This window comes from Lissotriton helveticus, chromosome 6 (assembly GCF_964261635.1).
Source record: "Lissotriton helveticus chromosome 6, aLisHel1.1, whole genome shotgun sequence".
Lineage (NCBI taxonomy): Eukaryota > Metazoa > Chordata > Amphibia > Caudata > Salamandridae > Lissotriton > Lissotriton helveticus.
Window position 1 is genome coordinate 1,964,925,543 of NC_136067.1, and position 27,180 is coordinate 1,964,952,722.

Here is a 27,180-nt window from a genome sequence, read left to right on the forward strand (position 1 = left end):
TAGAGTGCTGAGTACATATGGAGTGCAGAGTGATTGCAGAGTGCATAGTGAGTGCAGAGTGCAGAGTGCATAGGGAGTGCATAGGGAGTGCATAGGGAGTGCAGAGTGCATGGGGGGCAGAGTGCAGAGTGCATAGGGAGTGCAGAGTGCATAGGGAGTGCAGAGTGCATAGGGAGTGCAGAGTGCATAGGGAGTGCGGAGTGCAGAGTGCATAGGGAGTGCAGAGTGCATAGGGAGTGCAGAGTGCAGAGTGCATAGGGAGTGCAGAGTGCATAGGGAGTGCAGAGTGCATAGGGAGTTCAGAGTGCATAGGGAGTGCAGAGTGCATAGGGAGTGCAGAGTGCATAGGGAGTGCAGAGTGCATAGGGAGTGTAGAGTGCAAAGGGAGTGCAGAGTGCATAGGGAGTGCAGAGTGCAGAGTGAGTAGGGAGTGCTAGGGAGTGCTAGAGTGCAGAGTGCATAGGGAGTGCAGAGTGCTTAGGGGGTGCAGAGTGCATAGGGAGTGCAGAGTGCATAGGGAGTGCAGAGTGCATAGGGAGTGCAGAGTGCATAGGGAGTGCAGAGTGCAGAGTGCATAGGGAGTGCAGAGTGCATAGGGAGTGCATAGGGAGTGCAGAGTGCAGAGTGCATAGGGAGTGCAGAGTGCATAGGGAGTGCTAGGGAGTGCTAGAGTGCATAGGGAGTGCAGAGTGCATAGGGGTGCAGAGTGCATAGGGAGTGCAGAGTGCATAGGGAGTGCAGAGTGCATAGGGAGTGCAGAGTGCATAGGGAGTGCAGAGTGCAGAGTGCAGAGTGCATAGGGAGTGCAGAGTGAATAGGGAGTGCATAGGGAGTGCAGAGTGCAGAGTGCATAGGGAGTGCAGAGTGAATAGGGAGTGCATAGGGAGTGCAGAGTGCATAGGGAGTGCGGAGTGCATAGGGAGTGCAGAGTGCATAGGGAGTGCAGAGTGCATAGGGAGTGCAGAGTGCATAGGGAGTGCAGAGTGCATAGGGAGTGCAGAGTGCAGAGTGCATAGGGAGTGCAGAGTGCATAGGGAGTGCAGAGGGAGTGCAGAGTGCATAGGGAGTGCAGAGTGCATAGGGAGTGCATAGGGAGAGCAGAGTTCAGAGTGCATAGGGAGTGCAGAGTACAGAGTGCATAGGGAGTGCAGAGTGCATAGGGAGTGCAGAGTGCATAGGGAGTGCAGAGTGCAGAGTGCATAGGGAGTGCAGAGTGCAGAGTGCATATGGAGTGCAGAGTGCAGAGTGCATAGGGAGTGCAGAGTGCATAGGGAGTGCAGAGTGCATAGGGAGTGCAGAGTGCATAGGGAGTGCAGAGTGCATAGGGAGTGCAGAGTGCATAGGGGGTGCAGAGTGCATAGGGAGTGCAGAGTGCATAGGGAGTGCAGAGTGCATAGGGAGTGCAGAGTGCATAGGGAGTGCAGAGTGCATAGGGAGTGCACAGAGCAGAGTTCATAGGGAGTGCAGAGTGCATATGGAGTGCAGAGTGCATAGGGAGTGGAGAGTGCATAGGGAGGGCAGAGTGCATAGGGAGTGCAGAGTGCATACGGAGTGCATAGTGGAGAGTGCATAAGGAGTGCAGAGTGCATAGGGAGTGCAGAGTGCATAGGGAGTGCAGAGTGCATAGGGAGTGCAGAGTGCAGAGTGCATAGTGCATAGGGAGTGCAGAGTGCATAGGGAGTGCAGAGTGCATAGGGAGTGCAGAGGGAGTGCAGAGTGCATAGGGAGTGCAGAGTGCATAGGGAGTGCATAGGGAGAGCAGAGTGTAGGGAGTGCAGAGTACAGAGTGCATAGGGAGTGCAGAGTGCATAGGGAGTGCAGAGTGCAGAGTGCATAGGGAGTGCAGAGTGCAGAGTGCATATGGAGTGCAGAGTGCAGAGTGCATAGGGAGTGCAGAGTGCATAGGGAGTGCAGAGTGCATAGGGAGTGCAGAGTGCATAGGGGGTGCAGAGTGCATAGGGAGTGCAGAGTGCATAGGGAGTGCAGAGTGCATAGGGAGTGCAGAGTGCATAGGGAGTGCAGAGTGCATAGGGAGTGCAGAGAGCAGAGTGCATAGGGAGTGCAGAGTGCATATGGAGTGCAGAGTGCATAGGGAGTGGAGAGTGCATAGGGAGTGCAGAGTGCATAGGGAGTGCAGAGTGCAGAGTGCATAGTGCATAGGGAGTGCAGAGTGCATAGGGAGTACAGAGTGCAGAGTGCATAGGGAGTGCAGAGTGCATAGGGAGTGCAGATTGCATAGGGAGTGCAGAGTGCATAGGGAGTGCAGAGTGCAGAGTGCATAGGGAGTGCAGAGTGCATAGGGAGTGCAGAGTGCAGAGTGCATAGGGAGTGCAGAGTGCAGAGTGCATAGGGAGTGCAGAGTGCATAGGGAGTGCAGAGTGCATAGGGAGTGCAGAGTGCATAGGGAGTGCAGAGTGCATAGGGAGTGCAGAGTGCAGAGTGCATAGGGAGAGCAGAGTGCATAGGGAGTGCAGAGTGCATAGGGAGTGCAGAGTGCAGAGTGCATAGGGAGTGCAGAGTGCATAGGGAGTGCAGAGTGCAGAGTGCAGAGGGAGTGCCGAGTGCATAGGGAGTGCAGAGTGCATAGGGAGTGCAGAGTGCATTGGGAGTGCAGAGTGCATAGGGAGTGCAGAGTGCATAGGGAGTGCAGAGTGCATAGGGAGTGCAGAGTGCAGAGTGCATAGGGAGTGCAGAGTGCATAGGGAGTGCAGAGTGCATAGGGAGTGCAGAGTGCAGAGGGAGTGCAGAGTGCATAGGGAGTGCTGCTCGTTTCCTACTGTGTCCGTGACTCTGCCTCTGACCCACCGTTTGCCTGCTGAATTGCGAGGAAAGGCGCTTTGGATTTAGGGCGACTGAAAGGCTGTTGTAACAGGGGCTGGGACTGCGAGACCCAGGGTTCCGCGCAGGAAAATCGTAGCGCACCTGGAGTCTCTTCCCGCCCCTGCTCCTCCCTGATTGGCTGACCTGCTCTTCAAACAGCTCACGGGCCCCGCTTCGCGGGTGCCGCTCGTTTCCTACTGTGTCCGTGACTCTGCCTCTGACCCACCATTTGCCTGCTGAATTGCGAGGAAAGGCGCTTTGGATTTAGGGCGACTGAAAGGCTGTTGTAACAGGGGCTGGGACTGCGAGACCCAGGGTTCCGCGCAGGAAAATCGTAGCGCACCTGGAGTCTCTTCCCGCCCCTGCTCCTCCCTGATTGGCTGACCTGCTCTTCAAACAGCTCGCGGCCCCCGCTTCGCGGGAGCCGCTCGTTTCCTACTGTGTCCGTGACTCTGCCTCTGACCCACCGTTTGCCTGCTGAATTGCGAGGAAAGGCGCTTTGGATTTAGGGCGACTGAAAGGCTGTTGTAACAGGGGCTGGGACTGCGAGACCCAGGGTTCCGCGCAGGAAAATCGTAGCGCACCTGGAGTCTCTTCCCGCCCCCTGCTCCTCCTACAAAAACGTATCATTGACGCATAGCGGGACGCGTGTGCGGGACGCCGGACGAAGCCCGGACAAAGGGCGGACAGTCTAAGACAGTCCAAGACTGGCCACGACTGGACTGGGCCAGGAATCTATCATCTATTGTGCTGTGAGTTCCACGCTTTTCCGACTAAGTTGTTACTAACTATTTAAGTGCCCAAAACCTGATAATTCTGCTATTGAAAAGACATTTGTCCCGTATTAGGTTTGAATGCCTCTGACATGTCGAGACAGAAGACCCCCATCACCCCTGCTAACACAATGGACAATTATTTAGTCCAAGTGGTGACAAAAATTAACAGTGTACGAAGGTCTTCCCTGGGGCTTAGTGACTCTCCACCATGTGCTCAACTAGTAGACTCCCCACCGTGTGCCCAATTAGTAGATCTGGGCGAAACCTAATTGGACTCTGATGAAATAATTGTCTCAGATTTGCATGTGGAAGAGACTAGTGATTGTATAGCGCTAAATGCTTCTATGACATCTATTGCTCCACAACTTGATACAAATGTCGATCTATTGATTGGGGAGGAGCTAAACATATCCTGTAATGAGTCAGGGATAGACAAGGAAAGCATCTCTTCCCCAATGCCTGTACCTGCACCAAGAGTAACAAGAGGGTCCATAAAAGCCCCCCCCAAAAGAGAAGGACTTCGCTCTAGTAGAAATAAATCAACAAATCCACCTAGAAACAAACACAAGAGTGCCTCAGAAGGGATAGGGGAGGAAGGGAATGCCAATAATGTATGGGATGATATGTTATCAAGCAAGTTTATGGGCATGTTAGAATCCAAGATATCCCAGTTGATCAAACCCCTTACATCTAAAATAGATCATTTAACTGATAAAGTTAAAAAACTGGAGACCCTCGTAAAAACAATAAATGATAGTGTAGTAGAGATACCGAATCTAGTATTAAATAAATTTGATGAAAAACAAGTGACGGGAAACATAATAGGGGGAAACATCCCTGGGGGAATAGAAGACATTCCAGTTCCTATTCAACTAACTAGTACCAGACCTAGTAATGTTCCTAGTAACTGTATCACCCTAGACCCTCTGCCAATTCAAGGGAATATCCTATCCCCTGACTCTAATACTGAAACAAGTCCTATGGAACTAATTGTAGAAGCCTCACCATTGATATTAGTACTTGCTAATGTTCCACCCCTAAAAACAGGCCAGGGTGAGTCCCCAGATTCTTTATTAAACAAAGCTTCGCAGTGGTTGAGTAATAACATGCATATATCTCCCCGGGGAAAAGAAAAGCTTTTAGGAGACTTGCTATCAGCGAGACGGGTAAAGTGGATAGGGACTAAACCGAAGAAATTTGCAGGTGACTGTGTGGTATTAAACCTTAAGGGCCCTGAGGTACTACCGGACATTTTGCATAACATTTTCCCTCCACAACGTAGAACGGAAGAAATAATTCCACTAATGTTAGATTTTTTCTATACTAGAAGAGGTCTTGTAGCTAAGCCAAGTATATTGAGAACTAAGTGGTCAGTGGTGGGAAAGAGAAGGGCCAGGGCAGATCCTACATGCAATTGGGGACTAAATATGGTAAATCGTTATTCGGCTTTATCTGACTTAAACGAATGCGACTGACTCGCAAGTTATGAATCTGTATCTCTTAAAAAGCAGATAATTTTAAATAATGGAAGGGCAGAAAATATGAGTTGTACACAGCCAAATAATCAGAAAATAGGCTTTAGGGAACCCCAAACTTTTGTTGAGGGAGGGACAATGCCAGATTTTAAAGGTATAAATAGAGCTAGAAAGGCAAAAGAAAGTAAGGTTATATTGATGGATGGTGAAACACCAACTGCAGAATGTGAGGTACTTATAAACAATGCAGAGAAGTGCCAGGTGTTGCAACACCAAGAGACATCATTACTGTCCCTTGTCTCATGGAATATAGCAGGCTTAGCGAATAAAATAACTACACCAGAGTGGGTGGATTTCATTGACCAATATGATATAATTATGCTACAAGAAACTTGGTCATTGACTCCAACTTTCCGCCAGGGGTATTTAAACTTCTATATGCCAGCAACCAGAAACCGCTTGGGACGCCCCTCAGGAGGCTTGTTAATCTGGATACGACAGTCATTGAATTGTTCTATAAAACAAAGATCTGTACCAACTAAGGATATCATAGCACTTGATATCAACTGGGGAAATGGCCACGAACTTGTCTTGTATAATATTTATGCCAGGGGAGTTGGTAGTGGCAAATCTTCAGAGACTGTAACAATTCTTGACCAGAATATTGAAATGGTAACAGCAAAACCCCATGTGATAGTAGGCGGAGACTTAAACGCCACCTTTGAACCCTTAGGTGAAGAGGATAGGATCCTGTCTGAGGAAGAGGATGCCAAGTGGGGCATACCCCAGTTAGAGGTGCCTGTTATTAAAAAATGGAGCTCAGTGGCAATCCAGCTAAAGAGTCTCTGTTTAGCAAAAGGTTTAAGAGCAGTAAACGGGCGTTCGCCCTCTGATTTAGAAGGGAATAATACGTTTGACAATGGTCGAGCAGCTAGTAGAATTGACTATTTACTATTGGATGTAAGGGCTTGGAATAAAATGGTAGATATGGTTGTGAAAAAGAGATTAGAAAGCGACCACAACCCCCTATGCCTGACCCTTCACCCTTATAATGAGAGTACAGAGTCTACTAACAAAAATGAAATGGTCACACAAGATGTTGTTTGTTCGAACAACCAACGACATCTGAAATGGAGAATGCTATCAGAAGATGTTGAAAAACTTGAGACTCTCAAAAAAGTAGTAGCCGATCAAGTAAACAACATTAAGTCTCATTGTGGAAAGCCCAACTTTCAAGTTCACATGATGGAGGCCCATAAAAATCTTTTTCGTAACATCCAAAGCTTTTTTATTAAAACAGTAGATTCTAGTAAAACTAAAAAGGAGCAACCTAGGCAAGGGTGGTATGATAAGAGTTGCAGGCTGGCACGATTCAACCTAAGTACAGAATTGAGAACAGGCAATGCCAAAGCAGTAAGGAGGGCTAGGGATAATTATAGACAGACCCAAAAACAGGCTAGGAAACGCTGGGATGAGGAATGCTGGCAGGACTTGAAGGAGGCCTGTGCTGCTAAGGACTCCAAGCGATTTTGGTCCCTGGTAAAATGGGAAAGGGGAGGGATAGCTGCCCAGCCACAAAACCATGTTGCTAAATGCAAATGGACTGAGTTTTTCCAACCACAGTATGCCCGAAACCCAGCTTACATCTCCATTAAACCTCCACCACCTGTCTTTTTCAAATATCAAATATTCAATGAAATGGATGTCAGTAAAGCATTGGATTGTATAGCGGGGGGAAAAGCCCCGGGTATGGATGGAATCCCGGCTGATATATTTTTATCGGACCGGAAATCCTGGTGTACCTATTTTGAAATGCTGGCCAATGCTGTGGCGATGGGAGGGGAGGTACCTGCATCATGGAAGGGAGCAGAAATTGTCCCCATATTTAAAAAAGGGGACAAAACCCTAGCTAAAAACTATAGACCCATCAGTTTAATTGATACAGCCCAAAAACTGATGGGGCGTCTAGTCCAAAACAAACTGCAGCAATGGATCGATGAAAGGGATATATTGTCACCCTATCAGGCAGGATTTCGACCCCTGACTAGCAGTGTTGACCAAGTCTTATACTTCATAGCTGTTAGACGGGGACCCTGAGGGTCGGCCGGATACCGAGGGAGAGATCCCCGAGGGGGACCGTCTCCGGCGATCGTACAGACAAGTTACCTCCCTCCCCACAAACAGGCACCACACCAAGTCGAGTTCAAGGCTTTATATAAGGTTCTTAAGGCAAGGATATCAGCGATACAGGATATCTTGGACCCGGGGGTCCTCTCACTTCTAGTCTCTGTAGGGAAAGGGGGTAGCGGGACAGTCTTGGTACCGGATCGGTACAGGTAGTGGTAAAAAGGCGAGCTCACAATCCTCGAGCTGGAGTGTCTGTGGATCGGGCCGCGGCAGCGCCAGCAGGCCAAGGTGATAGTCTCATAAAGCAGAGGGCCGCGGCAGCGCCAGCAGGCCAAGACGATGGTTTCACGAGGCAGAGGGCCGCGGCAGCGCCAGCAGGCCAAGACGATGGTTTCACGAGGCAGAGGGCCGCGGCAGCGCCAGCAGGCCAAGACGATGGTTTCACAAGGCAGAGGGCCGCGGCAGCGCCAGCAGGCCAAGACGATGGTTTCACGAGGCAGAGGGCCGCGGCAGCGCCAGCAGGCCAAGACGATGGTTTCACGAGGCAGAGGGCCGCGGCAGCGCCAGCAGGCCAAGTCACGGATGAGTTCTTCTCGGGTCTCTCGACTCCAGGATACAACTGCCTTCCTGGTCTGGTCCTGCCCCAGTTATAGGTCTGGTCCCCTTTGATGTCCGGACCCTCGCGCCTGGGGGCCGGGAGGTCCGGGATGAGGGAGTCCAGACACCCAGCAGGGGGGTGGAGCCAGCGCCCAGGCGGCCTGGGGTGATCGACACCTGGCGGGGGAGAGCCGTTGACGATTCCTTCTCCTATTGACTCGCCAAGTGGTCACTCTGCCTCCTGGGAGGATGGTGGGGCCTCGATGTCGGGGCCGGCCGGGCCCGGGGTTAGGGTCGAGTTGAGGCCACGCGGCCTCGTGCTGCAGTGCCCCAAGATGGCGGCCGGGTCGATGTCGTGGGGTAGATGGTGACCCGGGCCAGCTGGGTCCGGAGCTGGTGTCTTGTAGTGGAGGGATTGCAGGGTACTTCGGGTGGTCGTTTGTGGACTCTGGCTGGGGATGCAGGGAGAGCCAGGGTCCTGGTCCCATTGCGGGGAGGGGGGACAGCTCGAACATGCGGCCTGTCCAACAATAGCTATCTATTGGAGAAATGTCACACTAAAAAAGGGGTCATTGTACGCCGTTTTTGTGGATCTAAAAGCAGCGTTTGACCTTGTCCCCAGAGAAAAATTGTGGCAGACCCTGGCCGATGTAGGATTAAGCCAGGAACTCCTCACCCTCCTAGTTCGCCTCCATGAAAATAATTTTGCTAAGATCAGGTGGGGCAAGCAAGGAGAAGTTACAGACCCGTTTCCAGTAGAACGAGGAGTAAGACAAGGATGTGTCCTAGCACCAACATTATTTTCAATTTATATAAATGGCATAGTCGACCATCTAAAGGAAATCTCAAGTGACGCCCCAATTATAGCAGGCTCCCGCGTCCCCGTCCTTATGTTTGCGGACGACACGCTTTTACTTTCACGTACGCCGAGCGGTCTTCAAAAAGTGGTAGACGCTTTTGGAGAATTCTCTGATAATAGGGGTCTTGAACTGAATACCACAAAAACTAAATTTATGTGCCTAAATCAATATTCCACTTTTAAAGGTGTAATAAAATATAAAGGTACTCCCCTAGAGAAAGTGGATGCTTTTTCTTATTTAGGTATCATCCTGCAGGGGAATATGAAGTGGAAATCGCACATAAATACGACAGTTTTGAAGTTCAACCAGCTCGCAGGCGCAGTTAGCCTAAAACACCGAGCCTCGCTAACTAAGCCAGTAAATTGTGCGCTTGAAATTTATAATACGAAAGTATTGGGTGCTTGCCTATATGGTTCTGAATTGTGGGGGTTCTCAAACTTGGGAGAGCTGGGACGTGCAGAAAACAGATTCTTGCGAGGGCTTGTAACGGTCCCCCAAAGCACACCCACAATTCCACTGAAATTGGACCTTGGCAGGAAAAATATTGAGGATATTGCCAGGTTACGGCCACTCTTATATTGGAGACGCCTGATGGTGAATCCAGAGCTAAATCATTATGCTTTAGCTTTGGCAGATGTTGTTGAGTTCGATCGTTTCCATTGCATTGAATGGCTAAAAGAACTACGGGGACTTCTTGTAAAGTTAAAACTGGACCATTTATGGGGCTCTAATGATGTGGCTAGCTTTCCTACAAAAGCGATACTGAAAGAATTATATTGGGAAATGGTGTATTCAACAATGTTCTGTAATGGATCCTATCCAAAATTGTCATCTCGTTTTTTAGACATAAAAATGTATCCGTCATGCGAACAATATTGGGATATAATTGAACGACCATATGACAGGAAACTGTATTTCCAGTTCCGCATAGGAACATTACCTGTGAATGCGTTCAAGAAACACTGGTCCCCATTGTGGGATGAACATTGTTATTTTTGCAAAGATCAAGTAGAGCACATTTCCCATTTGCTATTCTGTTGCCCATTGTATACCAGCCCTAGGCGCAAGTGGTTAAAACCAGTGTGCCTAAATATTGGTACCCGCAGCCAATCGATAGCCCTTAGAATATTAGAAACTGATTGCTCAGCTCCATTTGTAGTTGCCGTAGCAAAATGTCTTGCTTGGGCTTGGATAATCCGCACTCGTACCCTTATAGCAAATATAGTAAATTGAAATATGGTTGCTATTATCAATCTATCACGTTAAGCGAATTGCCATTTCTAAAAAATATTTTTTTTTTAATGAATTTTGGAAAATGTATTTGTATTTTTTATATGCATAGCATTCGACTGTCAATGTTTAATATGTGTTTTAGGATGTATTTTTAGATATAGTATTTATTGTATTAGGGTTAGGTGGATGCTTTTATGACTAATGTCGAATAAAGCTTTGAAATTTGATTTGCATAGGGAGTGCAGAGTGCATAGGGAGTGCAGAGTGCATAGGGAGTGCAGAGTGCATAGGGAGTGCAGAGTGCAGAGTGCATAGGGAGGGCAGAGTGCATAGGGAGGGCAGAGTGCATAGGGAGGGCAGAGTGCATAGGGAGTGCAGAGTGCATAGGGAGTGCATAGTGCAGAGTGCATAGGGAGTGCAGAGTGCAGAGTGCATAGGCAGGGCAGAGTGCATAGGGAGGGCAGAGTGCATAGGGAGGGCAGAGTGCATAGGGAGGGCAGAGCGCATAGGGAGGGCAGAGTGCATAGGGAGTGCAGAGTGCATAGGGAGTGCAGAGTGCATAGGGAGTGAAGAGTGCATAGGGAGTGCAGAGTGCATAGGTAGTGCAGAGTGCATAGGGAGTGCAGAGTGCATAGGGAGTGCAGAGTGCATAGGGAGTGCAGAGTGCATAGGGAGTGCAGAGTGCATAGGGAGTGCAGAGTGGCGAGTGCATATGGAGTGCAGAGTGCAGAGTGCATAGGGAGTGCAGAGTGCATAGGGAGTGCAGAGTGCATAGGGCGTGCAGAGTGCATAGGGAGTGCAGAGTGCATAGGGAGTGCAGAGTGCATAGGGAGTGCAGAGTGCATAGGGAGTGCAGAGTGCAGAGTGCATAGGGAGTGCAGAGTGCATAGGGAGTGCATAGGGAGTGCAGAGTGCATAGGGAGTGCAGAGTGCAGAGTGCATAGGGAGTGCAGAGTGCAGAGTGCATAGGGAGTGCAGAGTGCAGAGTGCATAGGGAGTGCAGAGTGCATAGGGAGTGCAGAGTGCAGAGTGCATAGGGAGTGCAGAGTGCATAGGGAGTGCAGAGTGCAGAGTGAGTAGGGAGTGCTAGGGAGTGCTAGAGTGCAGAGTGCATAGGGAGTGCAGAGTGCATAGGGAGTGCAGAGTGCATAGGGAGTGCATAGGGAGTGCAGAGTGCAAAGGGAGTGCGGAGTGCATAGGGAGTGCGGAGTGCATAGGGAGTGCAGAGTGCATAGGGAGTGCAGAGTGCATAGGGAGTGCAGAGTGCATAGGGAGTGCAGCGTGCATAGGGAGTGCAGAGTGCATAGGGAGTGCAGAGTGCATAGGGAGTGCAGAGTGCAGAGTGCATAGGGAGTGCAGAGTGCATAGGGAGTGCAGAGTGCAGAGTGCATAGGGAGTGCAGAGTGCATAGGGAGTGCAGAGTGCATAGGGAGTGCAGAGTGCATAGGGAGTGCAGAGTGCAGAGTGCATAGGGAGTGCAGAGTGCATAGGGAGTGCAGAGTGCATAGGGAGTGCAGAGTGCATAGGGAGTGCAGAGTGCATAGGGAGTGCAGAGTGCATAGGCAGTGCAGAGTGCATAGGGAATGCAGAGTGCATAGGGAGTGCAGAGTGCATAGCGAGTGCAGAGTGCATAGGGAGTGCAGAGTGCATAGGGAGTGCAGAGTGCATAGGGAGTGCATAGGGAGTGCAGAGTGCATAGGGAGTGCAGAGTGCATAGGGAGTGCAGAGTGCATAAGGAGTGCAGAGTGCATAGGGAGTGCAGAGTGCATAGGGAGTGCAGAGTGCATAGGGAGTGCAGAGTGCCGAGTGCATATGGAGTGCAGAGTGCAGAGTGCATAGGGAGTGCAGAGTGCATAGGGAGTGCAGAGTGCATAGGGAGTGCAGAGTGCATAGGGAGTGCAGAGTGCAGAGTGCATAGGGAGTGCAGAGTGCAGAGTGCATAGGGAGTGCAGAGTGCAGAGTGCATAGGGAGTGCAGAGTGCATAGGGAGTGCAGAGTGCAGAGTGCATAGGGAGTGCAGAGTACATAGGGAGTGCAGAGTGCATAGGGAGTGCAGAGTGCATATGGAGTGCAGAGTGCATAGGGAGTGCAGAGTGCAGAGTGCATACGGAGTGCAGAGTGCAGAGTGCATAGGGAGTGCAGAGTTCATAGGGAAGGCACAGTGCATAGGGAGGGCAGAGTGCATAGGGAGGGCAAAGTGCATAGGGAGGGCAGAGTGCATAGGGAGTGCAGAGTGCATATGGAGTGCAGAGTGCATAGGGAGTGCAGAGTGCATAGGGAATGCAGAGTGCAGAGTGCATAGGGAGTGCAGAGTGCATAGGGAGTGCAGAGTGCAGAGTGCATAGGGAGTGCAGAGTGCATATGGAGTGCAGAGTGCATAGGGAATGCAGAGTGCAGAGTGCATAGGGAGTGCAGAGTGCATAGGGAGTGCAGAGTGCAGAGTGCATAGGGAGTGCAGAGTGCATAGGGAGTGCAGAGTGCATAGGGAGTGCAGAGTGCATAGGGAGTGCAGAGTGCAGAGGGAGTGCATAGTGCAGAGTGCATAGGGAGTGCAGAGTGCAGAGTGCATAGGCAGGGCAGAGTGCATAGGGAGGGCAGATAGCCCTTAGAATATTAGAAACTGATTGCTCAGCTCCATTTGTAGTTGCCGTAGCAAAATTTCTTGCTTGGGCTTGGATAATCCGCACTCGTACCCTTATAGCAAATATAGTAAATTGAAATATGGTTGCTATTATCAATCTATCACGTTAAGCGAATTGCCATTTCTAAAAAATAATTTTTTTTTAATGAATTTTGGAAAATGTATTTGTATTTTTTATATGCATAGCATTCGACTGTCAATGTTTAATATGTGTTTTAGGATGTATTTTTAGATATAGTATTTATTGTATTAGGGTTAGGTGGATGCTTTTATGACTAATGTCGAATAAAGCTTTGAAATTTGATTTGCATAGGGAGTGCAGAGTGCATAGGGAGTGCAGAGTGCATAGGGAGTGCAGAGTGCATAGGGAGTGCAGAGTGCAGAGTGCATAGGGAGGGCAGAGTGCATAGGGAGGGCAGAGTGCATAGGGAGGGCAGAGTGCATAGGGAGGGCAGAGTGCATAGGGAGTGCAGAGTGCATAGGGAGTGCATAGTGCAGAGTGCATAGGGAGTGCAGAGTGCAGAGTGCATAGGCAGGGCAGAGTGCATAGGGAGGGCAGAGTGCATAGGGAGGGAAGAGTGCATAGGGAGGGCAGAGCGCATAGGGAGGGCAGAGTGCATAGGGAGTGCAGAGTGCATAGGGAGTGCAGAGTGCATAGGGAGTGAAGAGTGCATAGGGAGTGCAGAGTGCATAGGTAGTGCAGAGTGCATAGGGAGTGCAGAGTGCATAGGGAGTGCAGAGTGCATAGGGAGTGCAGAGTGCATAGGGAGTGCAGAGTGGCGAGTGCATATGGAGTGCAGAGTGCAGAGTGCATAGGGAGTGCAGAGTGCATAGGGAGTGCAGAGTGCATAGGGAGTGCAGAGTGCATAGGGCGTGCAGAGTGCATAGGGAGTGCAGAGTGCATAGGGAGTGCAGAGTGCATAGGGAGTGCAGAGTGCATAGGGAGTGCAGAGTGCAGAGTGCATAGGGAGTGCAGAGTGCATAGGGAGTGCATAGGGAGTGCAGAGTGCATAGGGAGTGCAGAGTGCATAGGGAGTGCAGAGTGCATAGGGAGTGCAGAGTGCAGAGTGCATAGGGAGTGCAGAGTGCAGAGTGCATAGGGAGTGCAGAGTGCAGAGTGCATAGGGAGTGCAGAGTGCATAGGGAGTGCAGAGTGCAGAGTGCATAGGGAGTGCAGAGTGCATAGGGAGTGCAGAGTGCATAGGGAGTGCAGAGTGCAGAGTGAGTAGGGAGTGCTAGGGAGTGCTAGAGTGCAGAGTGCATAGGGAGTGCAGAGTGCATAGGGAGTGCAGAGTGCATAGGGAGTGCATAGGGAGTGCAGAGTGCAAAGGGAGTGCGGAGTGCATAGGGAGTGTGGAGTGCATAGGGAGTGCAGAGTGCATAGGGAGTGCAGAGTGCATAGGGAGTGCAGAGTGCATAGGGAGTGCAGCGTGCATAGGGAGTGCAGAGTGCATAGGGAGTGCAGAGTGCATAGGGAGTGCAGAGTGCAGAGTGCATAGGGAGTGCAGAGTGCATAGGGAGTGCAGAGTGCATAGGGAGTGCAGAGTGCATAGGGAGTGCAGAGTGCATAGGGAGTGCAGAGTGCAGAGTGCATAGGGAGTGCAGAGTGCATAGGGAGTGCAGAGTGCATAGGCAGTGCAGAGTGCATAGGGAATGCAGAGTGCATAGGGAGTGCAGAGTGCATAGCGAGTGCAGAGTGCATAGGGAGTGCAGAGTGCATAGGGAGTGCAGAGTGCATAGGGAGTGCACAGGGAGTGCAGAGTGCATAGGGAGTGCAGAGTGCATAGGGAGTGCAGAGTGCATAAGGAGTGCAGAGTGCATAGGGAGTGCAGAGTGCATAGGGAGTGCCGAGTGCATAGGGAGTGCAGAGTGCCGAGTGCATATGGAGTGCAGAGTGCAGAGTGCATAGGGAGTGCAGAGTGCATAGGGAGTGCAGAGTGCATAGGGAGTGCAGAGTGCATAGGGAGTGCAGAGTGCATAGGGAGTGCAGAGTGCATAGGGAGTGCAGAGTGCAGAGTGCATAGGGAGTGCAGAGTGCAGAGTGCATAGGGAGTGCAGAGTGCAGAGTGCATAGGGAGTGCAGAGTGCAGAGTGCATAGGGAATGCAGAGTGCATAGGGAGTGCAGAGTGCAGAGTGCATAGGGAGTGCAGAGTACATAGGGAGTGCAGAGTGCATAGGGAGTGCAGAGTGCATAGGGAGTGCAGAGTGCATAGGGAGTGCAGAGTGCAGAGTGCATATGGAGTGCAGAGTGCAGAGTGCATAGGGAGTGCAGAGTTCATAGGGAGGGCACAGTGCATAGGGAGGGCAGAGTGCATAGGGAGGGCAAAGTGCATAGGGAGGGCAGAGTGCATAGGGAGTGCAGAGTGCATATGGAGTGCAGAGTGCATAGGGAGTGCAGAGTGCATAGGGAATGCAGAGTGCAGAGTGCATAGGGAGTGCAGAGTGCATAGGGAGTGCAGAGTGCATAGGGAGTGCAGAGTGCAGAGTGCATAGGGAGTGCAGAGTGCATATGGAGTGCAGAGTGCATAGGGAGTGCAGAGTGCAGAGTGCATAGGGAGTGCAGAGTGCATAGGGAGTGCAGAGTGCAGAGTGCATAGGGAGTGCAGAGTGCATAGGGAGTGCAGAGTGCATATGGAGTGCAGAGTGCATAGGGAGTGCAGAGTGCATAGGGAGTGCAGAGTGCATAGGGAGTGCAGAGTGCATAGGGAGTGCAGAGTGCATAGGGAGTGTAGAGTGCATAGGGAGTGCAGAGTGCATAGGGAGTGCAGAGTGCATAGGGAGTGCAGAGTGCATAGGGAGTGCAGAGTGCAGAGTGCATAGGGAGTGCAGAGTGCATAGGGAGTGCAGAGTGCAGAGTGCATAGGGAGTGCAGAGTGCATAGGGAGTGCATAGGGAGTGCAGAGTGCATGGGGAGTGCAGAGTGCATAGGGAGTGCAGAGTGCATATGGAGTGCAGAGTGCAGAGTGCATAGGGAGTGCAGAGTGCATAGTGCATAGGGAGGGCAGAGTGCATAGGGAGTGCAGAGTGCATAGGGAGTGCAGAGTGCATAGGGAGTGCAGAGTGCATAGGGAGTGCAGAGTGCAGAGTGCATAGGGAGTGCAGAGTGCATAGGGAGTGCAGAGTGCAGAGTGCATAGGGAGTGCAGAGTGCATAGGGAGTGCAGAGTGCAGAGTGCATAGGGAGTGCAGAGTGCAGAGTGCATAGGGAGTGCAGAGTGCAGAGTGCATAGGGAGTGCAGAGTGCATAGGGAGTGCAGAGTGCATAGGGAGTGCAGAGTGCATAGGGAGTGCAGAGTGCAGAGTGCATACAGAGTGCAGAGTGCAGAGTGCATAGGGAGTGCAGAGTGCATAGGCAGGGCAGAGTGCATAGGGAGGGCAGAGTGCATAGGGAGGGCAGAGTGCATAGGGAGTGCAGAGTGCATAGGGAGTGCAGAGTGCAGAATGCATAGGGAGTGCAGAGTGCATAGGGAGTGCAGAGTGCATAGGGAGTGCAGAGTGCAGAGTGCATAGGGAGTGCAGAGTGCATAGGGAGTGCAGAGTGCATAGGGAGTGCAGAGTGCAGAGTGCATAGGGAGTGCAGAGTGCATAGGGAGGGTGTTGGACAGGCCCCACGAAGCGCTCGCTCCCTCCCCGCATGACAGAGCCCAGACACCGGCTCTCCGGGGCCTACCCGCAGAAGCAACCCACAACCCGTCATCTCCGGGACGCCTGCCCCCGGATATCTCTGTGTCACGGGCCCGGGCCCCCGGCAGCCCCATTGCCCGGCCCAGCCGCCATCTTGGACACTGCACCACGCGGCAGCGTGGCCTCAGCTCGACCCCAACCCTGGGCCCGGCCAGGCCCCGCCATCCCGGCACCACCATCCATCCAGGAGGTGAACGGACCACTTGGCAGGCTGATGGGAAAAAGAAGTGTCGATGGCTCTCCCCCGCCAGGTGCCGATCGCCCCCAGCCTCCCCGGGTGCTGGCTCCACCCCCCTGCTGGGTGTCTGGACTCCCTCATCCCGGACCTCCCGACCTCCCAGTGCGAGGGTCCAGACATCAAAGGGCGCCAGACCTATAACTGAGGCAGCCCCAGAGCAGGAAGGCAGTTGTATCCTGGAGTCGAGAGACACCGAGAAGAACTCATCCTTGATGGACTGCTGGCGCTGCCGCAGCCCTGCCTTTTGAACTATTGTCCTGCCTGCTGGCGCCGCCGCGGCCTTCTGCAACCTTCATCCTCGTGGGTCCTGCTGGCGCTGCCTCGGCCCGTTGTAACCGTCATCCTCGTTGGGACCTGCTGGCGCTGCCGCGGCCCGTTGCCACCTACGACCTCTTCGGGACCTGCTGGCGCTGCCGTGGCCCGTTGCCACCTACGACCTCTTCGGGACCTGCTGGCGCTGCCGCGGTCTGACCCGTCCGAACGCCGAGCTCGAGGATTGTGAGCTACCACCGTTTCACCTCAGTGCCTGTAGGTACCAAGACTGTCCCGCTACCCCCTTCCCCTACTAGAGACTAGAATTGAGAGGATCATCGTGTCCTAATCTCCTTGTATCGTACTACCTTACTCAAAGAATTGCCTATAAAAGGTGTTAAGCTGACCTTCGTGTGGTGTCCATCTGTGGGGGGGAAATTACTTGTCTGTACGATCGCTGGAGACGGCCCTCACTGGAGGCCTCTCCCCTTGTGCTCGGCCGACCCTCCAGGTCCCCGTCTAACATTGGTGGCCAGCGGCGCGATCCGAACCAACGCGTAACCGTACAGAGAGTAACTCACCCTACGACTAATCCACAATGACGACCAGAGAGAGCGGATCTGCAGAGAAATTCCAGATGGAAAAACTGGAAGAGTACAACCACCGAGAGCTAAAACAATTTTGCATAGAACTAGGCATTGCTACCACCGGTCTGAGTGTGGTATATAAATAAATAATACCGGATCTATTTTTGACTGGATATAGTAATAACAGATAGCTCAATAAATAAGAGTCAAGATTCGAGGTAGTAGGAGTTTGCAGGTTTAATACAGCATAAGGACAGGAACAGGACAACCTGCACAGGACTAGGATGGCAGCGCTGCCGGGGGCAGGATCGGAATTGGCGTATCGGCGGCGTAACTTTTAATAACAGTGCACAAGCATATATACTAAAACAATTGCATTACAGTACATACAATAGGCGGAGCAGTGGGTGTGGTCAATAGCAGTCGCGAAAGATAAGGGTGAAAGTAGGTGTAACAAGAGGCGTGAACATAGACATGTGATGTAAACGTAACAGAATATGTCATAAATGGGGCGGAAACATGGAGGGGGCTACCTAAGGAGCCGGAACCTCTAACCTAGTGGTGCGCGCAAACTGACAATGACGTGTTACTAGGAGAAGCTGGGGGCTATGACTTCTGCGCTAGGAGCAGAGACTGAAGTCTGGGGAGTCAGGGGAGTCAGGGCGACATGTACCTAAACACTATCTAGTATCTGATGTTTAGAGAACATGTTGATAGAATCCAAAAGTTATCGGGGTAAAGGCTAACAGACACTAAGACTGGTGCATGCATTATTCTACATGTAGTGCGTGTTGAAGAATATTAAATGACCATTAATACAGTATTTCTCTTACATGGAGACGTAAAGGCTAGACGATGACGGAAACTATTGATGCGATTCAGTAGCTTTAGGAATGCAGAGAAGGAGGGCTGGACTGATAACTAGAATCATAACATACTCTTGGCAGACTGGCAGGCAGAGCCAGGCCGAGCCGGGCACTGTGAGGCAGGAAGTAAGTGAAGGGTCAGGGATACAGGTGGGGGCTGTATCGCTCCTCAGCGAGGGCTCAGGAGACAGGAGCTGAATCTGGTGTCCAGGCCCTTTTGAGGCCTAGAAACGGGGACTTTTCAATGAAATAACGTGCACACTGAGAAACGTGGCAACGTAACTTTACATAGGCCTAATACTCGTAGCTTTCACGAGAACTGAGAACTGGCATACTAGAGATGGACACAACTGTAATTGCGTCTTTAATCGATCATGGGGAATACATATGCATATTAATCATGCACATACAACATAGGATGGGGAACACGTAGGGACACAGAACATGGCAAAATTTACTTTTCCACATTCCCTCCTTGTCACTACGTTTCCATCAGGAAACATCAATATTCATGATACCATCTATTATTTCATACAGTATCATTTGCTCGTCTCGAATTTTCTTGGAACTGGATTTAGAACGGGACTTGGGACTAGGAATACAAGAGGTAGCACAAATGCCGCAAATCGCAGGGCCACATTGTATACAGAGGCAGCAACTGAATATGATCGCTACTGCAATACCTAGGAAGGACAACACTTTCCATCCCCAGGCAGAAATTATACTCCAGAACCAACCGGACCATGTCCAGGTGCCTGGATTTTGGTGTAACAGATGGGCAATTTTATGGAGTCTGGTTATAGCTGAATAAACAGACGGCGCGTTATTAGGAATGAAAATGCAGCAACTAGATCCGATGACTCTACATGCCCCGCCCCTATCGGCCAGTATGACGTCAAGGACGAGACGATTCTGGAGCACGACAATTCTCATAAAAGATTGCTCTTCGGTTAAGTTACCTAGAGCAGAGGTAGTCTCAATCACTACTCCTTCAAGGGTTCTGGTTAATCTACGTATCAGTTTACTATTCACGACAGTACCTAAGTAGGGGAAGACACCTTTATTGATATCTATGTATTGTTCTAGAGCAGTTTCAGTATAATCGACAATCGGGAGGTCTCTCTTGTGTCTAGTATGTACTAGGTGGGAATTCCTATGATAGTCAGGTGGGGCTAGGAAAACTGGTGGCAGAAGGAATGCAATGTAACAGGTTCCCTCCCAATCGAGGGGCAGACGAACATATGCGGTCTGACCACAAACAAAATAAGAATGACGTGAAGCTTTGAAAATAGATTTCCTGCTGTCACTATACTTGACAATAGTAGTACAATCACTATGTCCTACATGTATGGAACCATTATTTCTGACACATAATTCGCCTTTGACTGGTAGTACTGACATAACAGGTAAGTCTGGAGTAGGATCAGACTGAACATTCAGGACCATAAAATTCGAAGAATAATTACCCAAATTATAAACCTCATTTTCTAGATCTAACCCTGTTCTGTGGGGAAGACCTTGCTTGCCTGGAAAACATGTACTGTTAAGAAAGGACATATCATTTGAGGATAATGTTAACGTGGACCATGCTCCACACGAACCAGTATGTGAAAATGGATAAGGAAAGAGTGGCAGAACTCCCTTCGGTGTCTGGAAAAGGGGGAGTCGACCACACACCCAACAATTAGTGGCATTGCTGGTCTGGTGTGAATAATGTAACATGCGGATAAAGGAATTATTTCGCATAGCAAGACGATAAGATAGTTCATGAGGAGGCAGATCACTAAACGTGTGTTCTACTGTAGCATTAGAAGACTTATTTACATGAGAAAGTGGAAAACATAAATAAAATGCATAACTCGTGCAGGCAATCATAAGGCTGAGATATAACAGAAAACATAAAATAATAATGCAACTTTTAGAGTTCTCACTAACTCTCTCTCTATGGGGGTCTATTTTATACATGTCAGAAACCGGTCTAACCGTTTCACCTAGGGGAGGACTTAGACAATCAAACTGGCTGACTTATTTTACTAGACCTTAATTTCACCTTATACTCCTGCTGCGGAGTTTTCTCTAACAGGGAGGGCTTTGAATCAGTGTCTTTTGCGGGACAGTCCTTGAGAATAGTACTTTGGCAGTCTTTAAAATCCTCGGAAATGTTCTTGGAAACAGTCTTTAGTCCATAAAATTTCTTTACGTGAGACAGATGGACCCACCCCTTCCTGCCTTCCAGCTTGACGGCAGTACGGGTGGCCAGGAGGACCTGCTTTGGCTCCTTCCAGCGGGGCTCCAGCGGACTTGAACGATCAAAGTTCCTTACGAGAACCAGACTTCCGGGAACGATTTCATGCGGTGCCACCTCGGTATTGTCTGGAAATGCGGCGGCAACCTGTGAACGACAAGAGTGTAGGGCAGACATCAAGGAAGCTAGGTAATCTGTCAGCATATTACTTGAAACATCTGTAATACTTCGAGGTCTAGGTGTACCCCACATATTAGGGGGGCGGCCAAATACGACCTCATAGGGGGACAGACCTGATCTGGAATGTGCGACCATGCAGACGGTGGCAGTGTCTCCAACCCGCTTGTCGGTCGCCTCATGTAAGGAGAGCGTGTGTGGAATGGTACCAACATAATTTTTAAAAGCAAATGTGAATTGAACTGTGGCATTATTTTACTGATATAACACTAAAGTGTATTTTTAAAATCGGAGCGCATTGCTTGCACCGCACGCACTCACCAAGAAGCAACTTAGCTTCCAGATATCCTCGCGTGACCCACGGTGGGTGAAAGCGCTAGGCTGCCGCCTCCCACGGTAACAAGGGGGTGGTAGGCTTTTTACTCACTTCCTGTTCACTTCCTGGTCCACTGGGAGCGGTTAGCGCTCTAGTGGATCCACGCAGTGGTATATAGGCGGAGCGCCGGAGGTGCTCGCTGCGGGAAGGAGACGGTGGCAGTGTCTCCAACCCGCTTGTCGGTCGCCTCATGTAAGGAGAGCGTGTGTGGAATGGTACCAACATAATTTTTAAAAGCAAATGTGAATTGAACTGTGGCATTATTTTACTGATATAACACTAAAGTGTATTTTTAAAATCGGAGCGCATTGCTTGCACCGCACGCACTCACCAAGAAGCAACTTAGCTTCCAGATATCCTCGCGTGACCCACGGTGGGTGAAAGCGCTAGGCTGCCGCCTCCCACGGTAACAAGGGGGTGGTAGGCTTTTTACTCACTTCCTGTTCACTTCCTGGTCCACTGGGAGCGGTTAGCGCTCTAGTGGATCCACGCAGTGGTATATAGGCGGAGCGCCGGAGGTGCTCGCTGCGGGAAGGAGACGGTGGCAGTGTCTCCAACCCGCTTGTCGGTCGCCTCATGTAAGGAGAGCGTGTGTGGAATGGTACCAACATAATTTTTAAAAGCAAATGTGAATTGAACTGTGGCATTATTTTACTGATATAACACTAAAGTGTATTTTTAAAATCGGAGCGCATTGCTTGCACCGCACGCACTCACCAAGAAGCAACTTAGCTTCCAGATATCCTCGCGTGACCCACGGTGGGTGAAAGCGCTAGGCTGCCGCCTCCCACGGTAACAAGGGGGTGGTAGGCTTTTTACTCACTTCCTGTTCACTTCCTGGTCCACTGGGAGCGGTTAGCGCTCTAGTGGATCCACGCAGTGGTATATAGCCCTCGCGCCCTTTTGAGCGCGCAGCGATCGCGCGCAGCCCCGCCGAAGACCCGCCAAAGAGCTGCCCGTCTGCGCCCGTCCGCGACAGGACGGGGCCAGGGGCCACAGCCATTGCGCCTTCTATATTATCACGATCAGGTATGAATCCACACTTTATCACCTACTCTACTCAATCCTTAAAAGCCCTAAAACCGCTGTCCGCATGCAGCACTAAAATACCATGGCATACTGTGGAGGGAGCCTTTTCATGTTTAGAATGTCATCATCGATTGCTCTGTAATTACAGTCCACCTGAAGTAGAAGCTCCCGCAATAAGGTTGAAGTCTTTCCTTCTTAACGTAAGATCCCTGCCCAAACACCAGCACGAGGTATGGGATCTGATACACTCTATCCAGCCAGACATATGTTTCATCACTGAAACCTGGATGAAGCCCCACACCATCACTGCTGTAACAATGGGGATCCCAATCGGATATAAACTTAAACACCTAGATAGAGAAGGGAAGACTGGCGGTGGCCTAGCAATCATACACAAGGATGATTTAAAGGTCACTGTATTTTCGCAATATCAAAGCCCACTACTTGAAATCATGTTTTTTAAAATTGATCTTAAAAGCCACATATTCTGGAAAGGAGCTCTGGCTTATCGTCCCCCAGGATCAAACCCAGACTTCCCGCTCCTCCTCCAAGAGTTGCTAGCGCCCCAACTCAAATCCAACGAAGATTTTATCCTTCTAGGGGACTTCAACATTCATGTAGATCAACCAACTCTACCTGAATCTTACTCCCTTATCACCGACCTGTTAAATCTAGGTCTAGAGATAAAAAACACCGGACCCACGCACAGTGGTGGCCACACGTTAGACCTTGTCCTCTCCAACTGTTCAAAGATCAACTGCCTTCCAGCAAGAGAGATCCTATGGACAGACCATTTTCTTCTACAATTCTCATTTTCAATCCCCAAAAAACCCACTAACAAAGGACCCTTTCCTCAGACTTGGCGCCGCCAATGGCACAAAATCTCCTTAAGTAACCTACGGGAAATTTGGGTAGAACCCACCATATTAGCAGAAGACACAGCAGACACAGCACTGGAAAAATTCACAGGCTCAATTAAGCAAGCCATTGACACCCTGGCCCCTTTAAAACTATACAAAGAGTATCCCTCCTCTAAACAAGAAAGTTGGTATACTCAGGAGCTAAGGGAGCAAAAACAGAAATGTAGGCAAGCCGAAAAAAAATGGAGGAAGCATAAGACTGAGGAGATTAGAGCGGTCTTCCGTCTTGCTCAATCCATTTATTACAAAAACATCAGAACGGCCCGTAAAAATCGTCTTCTGCAACAGCTGGAAGAAGCTGTTAATTGCCCTAAGGAGCTTTTTAAAATCCTTCAAAACTTCATCAAACCCGCCGCATGTGAGAGCCCTGAGGAGTTCTCACAGATTTTATGCGACGACATATCATCGTTTTTTGAGAGTAAAATAAACAACATATATGAGAAAATAGTGGCTGCCAATAACAGCATGAGCGATACCAATAAGATTACACCTCTAACCCCGCCTAAAGATAACCCACACCCATTATCATTTTTCCCCCTTATTGAAAGTACAGATCTTCCTCATCTCATTACTCACATTAAATCAGGATCTCCAAATGACCTCCTCCCTGCCAAGATGGTTCCTCCCCTGATCCCTCTCCTGGGCCCCTTTATACAAAATGTTATTAACATCTCTCTTACTAAAGGACACGTCCCGGTAGAGTGGAAAAGGGCGGTGGTAAACCCAATACGCAAGAAAGCTGCATCCCCATGGACCGACCTCTCCAACTTGCGCCCCATCTCGCTCCTGCCATACATCAGCAAAATAGCTGAGAAGCATGTGAACACCTATCTGTCACAACATCTCGAAGCGACGGAGGGCCTGGACTATTCCCAATCTGGTTTCAGGCCGAACCACAGCACCGAATCAGCCCTCCAAACAGTGACCAATAACATCAGAATGGCACTGGATGGAGGTAGCTCTATGATTCTGGTGCTGTTGGATCTCTCCGCCGCTTTCGATACGGTGTCTCACAAAGTGCTTCTTGAGCGACTAAAGGGCGTAGGATTGGAGGGAGTGGCACTGACATGGATGGAAAGCTTCCTGTCAGGCCGTTCTCAAGAGGTCAGGCTGGGCTCCCACAAATCCATCTACAGGGAGCTCAACAAGGGAGTGCCACAGGGTTCTTGCTTAAGTCCTACACTCTTCAACGTGTATGTGGCCCCCTTGGCCACTCTAGCAAGATCATTTGGGTTTACACCTGTGTCGTATGCTGACGACACCCAACTCCTCTTTCCCTTTAAAGATCTAACACCTGCAATACAAAGATCTTTTGCAGAGGGAATGAAAGCAATATCTACATGGATGTCATTAAATTGCCTCCAATGTAATATCGGAAAAACTGAGGTAATGTTGTTTGGGCAAGCAGCAACACACTGGACACCGGATTGGTGGCCCCTGGAATTGGGCCCTGTTCCCAGCCCTAAAAGCATGGTGAGAAACCTTGGAGTGTTATTAGACCAGACACTCACTTACAAGGACCATGTAAACCAGGTGGCTAGCACCTGCTTCCAAGCTATTGGAATGTTAAGAAGAGTGTTCCCCTATCTGCCAGACTGCCATAGGAAAACACTCGTGCAGGCATTAGTCATCAGCAGAGTGGATTACTGCAACGGCCTCCTTTTAGGAGCAAACGAAGGGCAGCTCAAAAAGTTGCAAGTGATTCAAAACACGGCAGCAAGGGTAGTCCTCAATGCCCCCCCTAGGACTCCCTCCCTCCCTCTGCTGATTAGGCTCCACTGGCTGCCAGTGAGGGCACGAGTACATTTTAAGACCCTATGCACTATCCACAAAAGCATGATAGGCAAAGGCCCAAAATATCTGGCCAACATCTTCCTGCCCTATGCCCCTGGACGTACCCTTCGTTCCGGTAACCAGCAGCTTCTGCAGGTGCCCAGAATAAAAAGGTCCAGACAAGGAGGGCGAGCTCTGGCCCATCTTGGACCAAAGCTCTGGAACTCCCTACCTTCTGAGATGAGAATACTTACCAACCATCTGACCTTCCGTAAGGTCTTAAAAACGTACCTATTCCCCAGCAATTGATCCCTCTCTGTTTATATGTACTACCCATATTCATCTGAGGATATTCTTACTGGCAAAGCGCGGAGATACCCCTTCGGGGGTCTATTCAGGCGCTATAGAAGAATATAAAATAAAATAAAATAAATAAATGCGCATATAAAACAGAGCGACTGGCAGAGCTACTAGCCAGTCCACACCTTTCTCTTTACAGACTTTGGCAATGCGGATTTTCAGGGTCTGGTTATGTCTCTCTACCAGACCGGCTGCTTCAGGATGGCGTACCACTGGTATCCTAACAACAGGGAAACGTGTTTCATCAGTTCAGATGAGAATGGCTGGCCGTTATCAGAATATACGGCCCTTGGGAGTCCATAGCGGGGGAAGAATTCACGAACCAACTGTTTGGCAGTGGTCGCGGCTGTGTAATCTGGGACTGGATATGCTTCTGTCCACCTGGACAAAGCGCATACAACTACAAGGACATACTTGAAACCTCGACATCGCTCCATCTGAATATAATCCATCTGGAGGGCTTCAAAAGGGTGGTCAGGGGGCTGGAATCCACCTTGTTCCACCGGGACACTTTTACCTGGATTAAACTGGCAACATATCATACAGGTACGGACTTTCTGCTTGGCTGCAGCTCGTAAATGTTTGTTGAACCAAATGTTCTGGATACTGTCTAACATAGCTTTTTCTCCTAAGTGTGCTGGACTATGTGCGGTATTGATAATGACTTGAACCATAGAGTCGGGGAGAAACCATGTGGCTCTACCCTTCGTCAACCATCCCTGATCTGTCTGGACCCCTCCTTGTTCGGACCATTTCTTGATTTCATCGGGAGTAGCATGTAACTGGATATCTATGATATCTTGAGTGGGGTCCTTAACTGTCATACAAGTAGTCTGTTCTAGAATGGATGTCGGTGTCTTGTTAACTGGTATATCTGGTGTCTGTGCTGTAAGCTTGGCTGTGCGATCTGCTAGATCATTACCCTGGGAAATAGTGTCAGTAACCTTCGTGTGTGCTTTGCACTTCATGATAGCGATAGATGTCGGTAAGTGTATAGCATCTAACAGAGCTTGAATAAGGAGACCATGCTGAATCTTGGTTCCATGAGAAGTCATGAAACCTCTCTCCTGCCAGAGCACTCCAAAGTCGTGTACGACTCCAAATGCGTAGCGTGAATCTGTATAAACATTGACTTTCAGGTTCTTGGCGTGTATGCAGGCTTGGGTCAGAGCAACTAGCTCTGCTGCTTGAGCAGACAGGGTGTCAATACGGTGTGTTTCTATAACTTCAGTGTCAGTAGTCACTGCATACGCGGCTACTAGTTCTCCTGTACTTGTTCTCATACATGAACCATCCACATAAAGTGTCAGGTCAGGATCTGGTAATGGAATATCTGTCAGATCTTGTCTTGGCTTAGTCATAGTATTAACTACTTCCACACAGTTGTGTGTGGCAGGATTTGAATTAACTGACGGTAACAGTGTAGCAGGATTTAGAACGTTGCAGCGTCTGATTTCTATGTGTGGCTGGAACAGTGTTAGACGCTGGAGGGTCGGCCGAGCACAGTGATCGCACAGACAGGTAACTTCCCCCCCACAGATGGACACCACACAAAGATCAGGGTAACACCTTTTATAGGCACTTCTGGTAGTAGAGTGGTACGATACAAGGCGATCAGGACACGATGATCCTCTCAATTCTAGTCTCTAGTAAGGGAAGGGGGTAGCGGGACAGTCTTGGTACCTACGGGTACTGAGGTGTAACGGTGATAGCTCACAATCCTCGAGCTCGGTGTTCGGATGGGTCAGACCGCGGCAGCGCCGGCAGGTCCCGAAGAGGTCGTAGGTGGCAACGGGCCGCGGCAGCGCCAGCAGGTCCCAACGAGGATGAAGGTTACAACGGGCCGCGGCAGCGCCAGCAGGTCCCACGAGAATGCAGGTTGCAACGGGCCGCGGCAGCGCCAGCAGGTCCCACGAGGATGGAGGTTACTACGGGCCGCGGCAGCGCCAGCAGGTCCCAACGAGGACGAAGGTTGCAGAGGGCCGCGGCAGCGCCAGCAGGTCCCACGAGGATGAAGGTTGCAGAGGGCCGCGGCAGCGCCAGCAGGCAGGACAATAGTTCACAAGGCAGGGCTGTGGCAGCGCCAGCAGTCCGTCAAGGATGAGTTCTTCTCGGTGTCTCTCGACTCCAGGATACAACTGCCT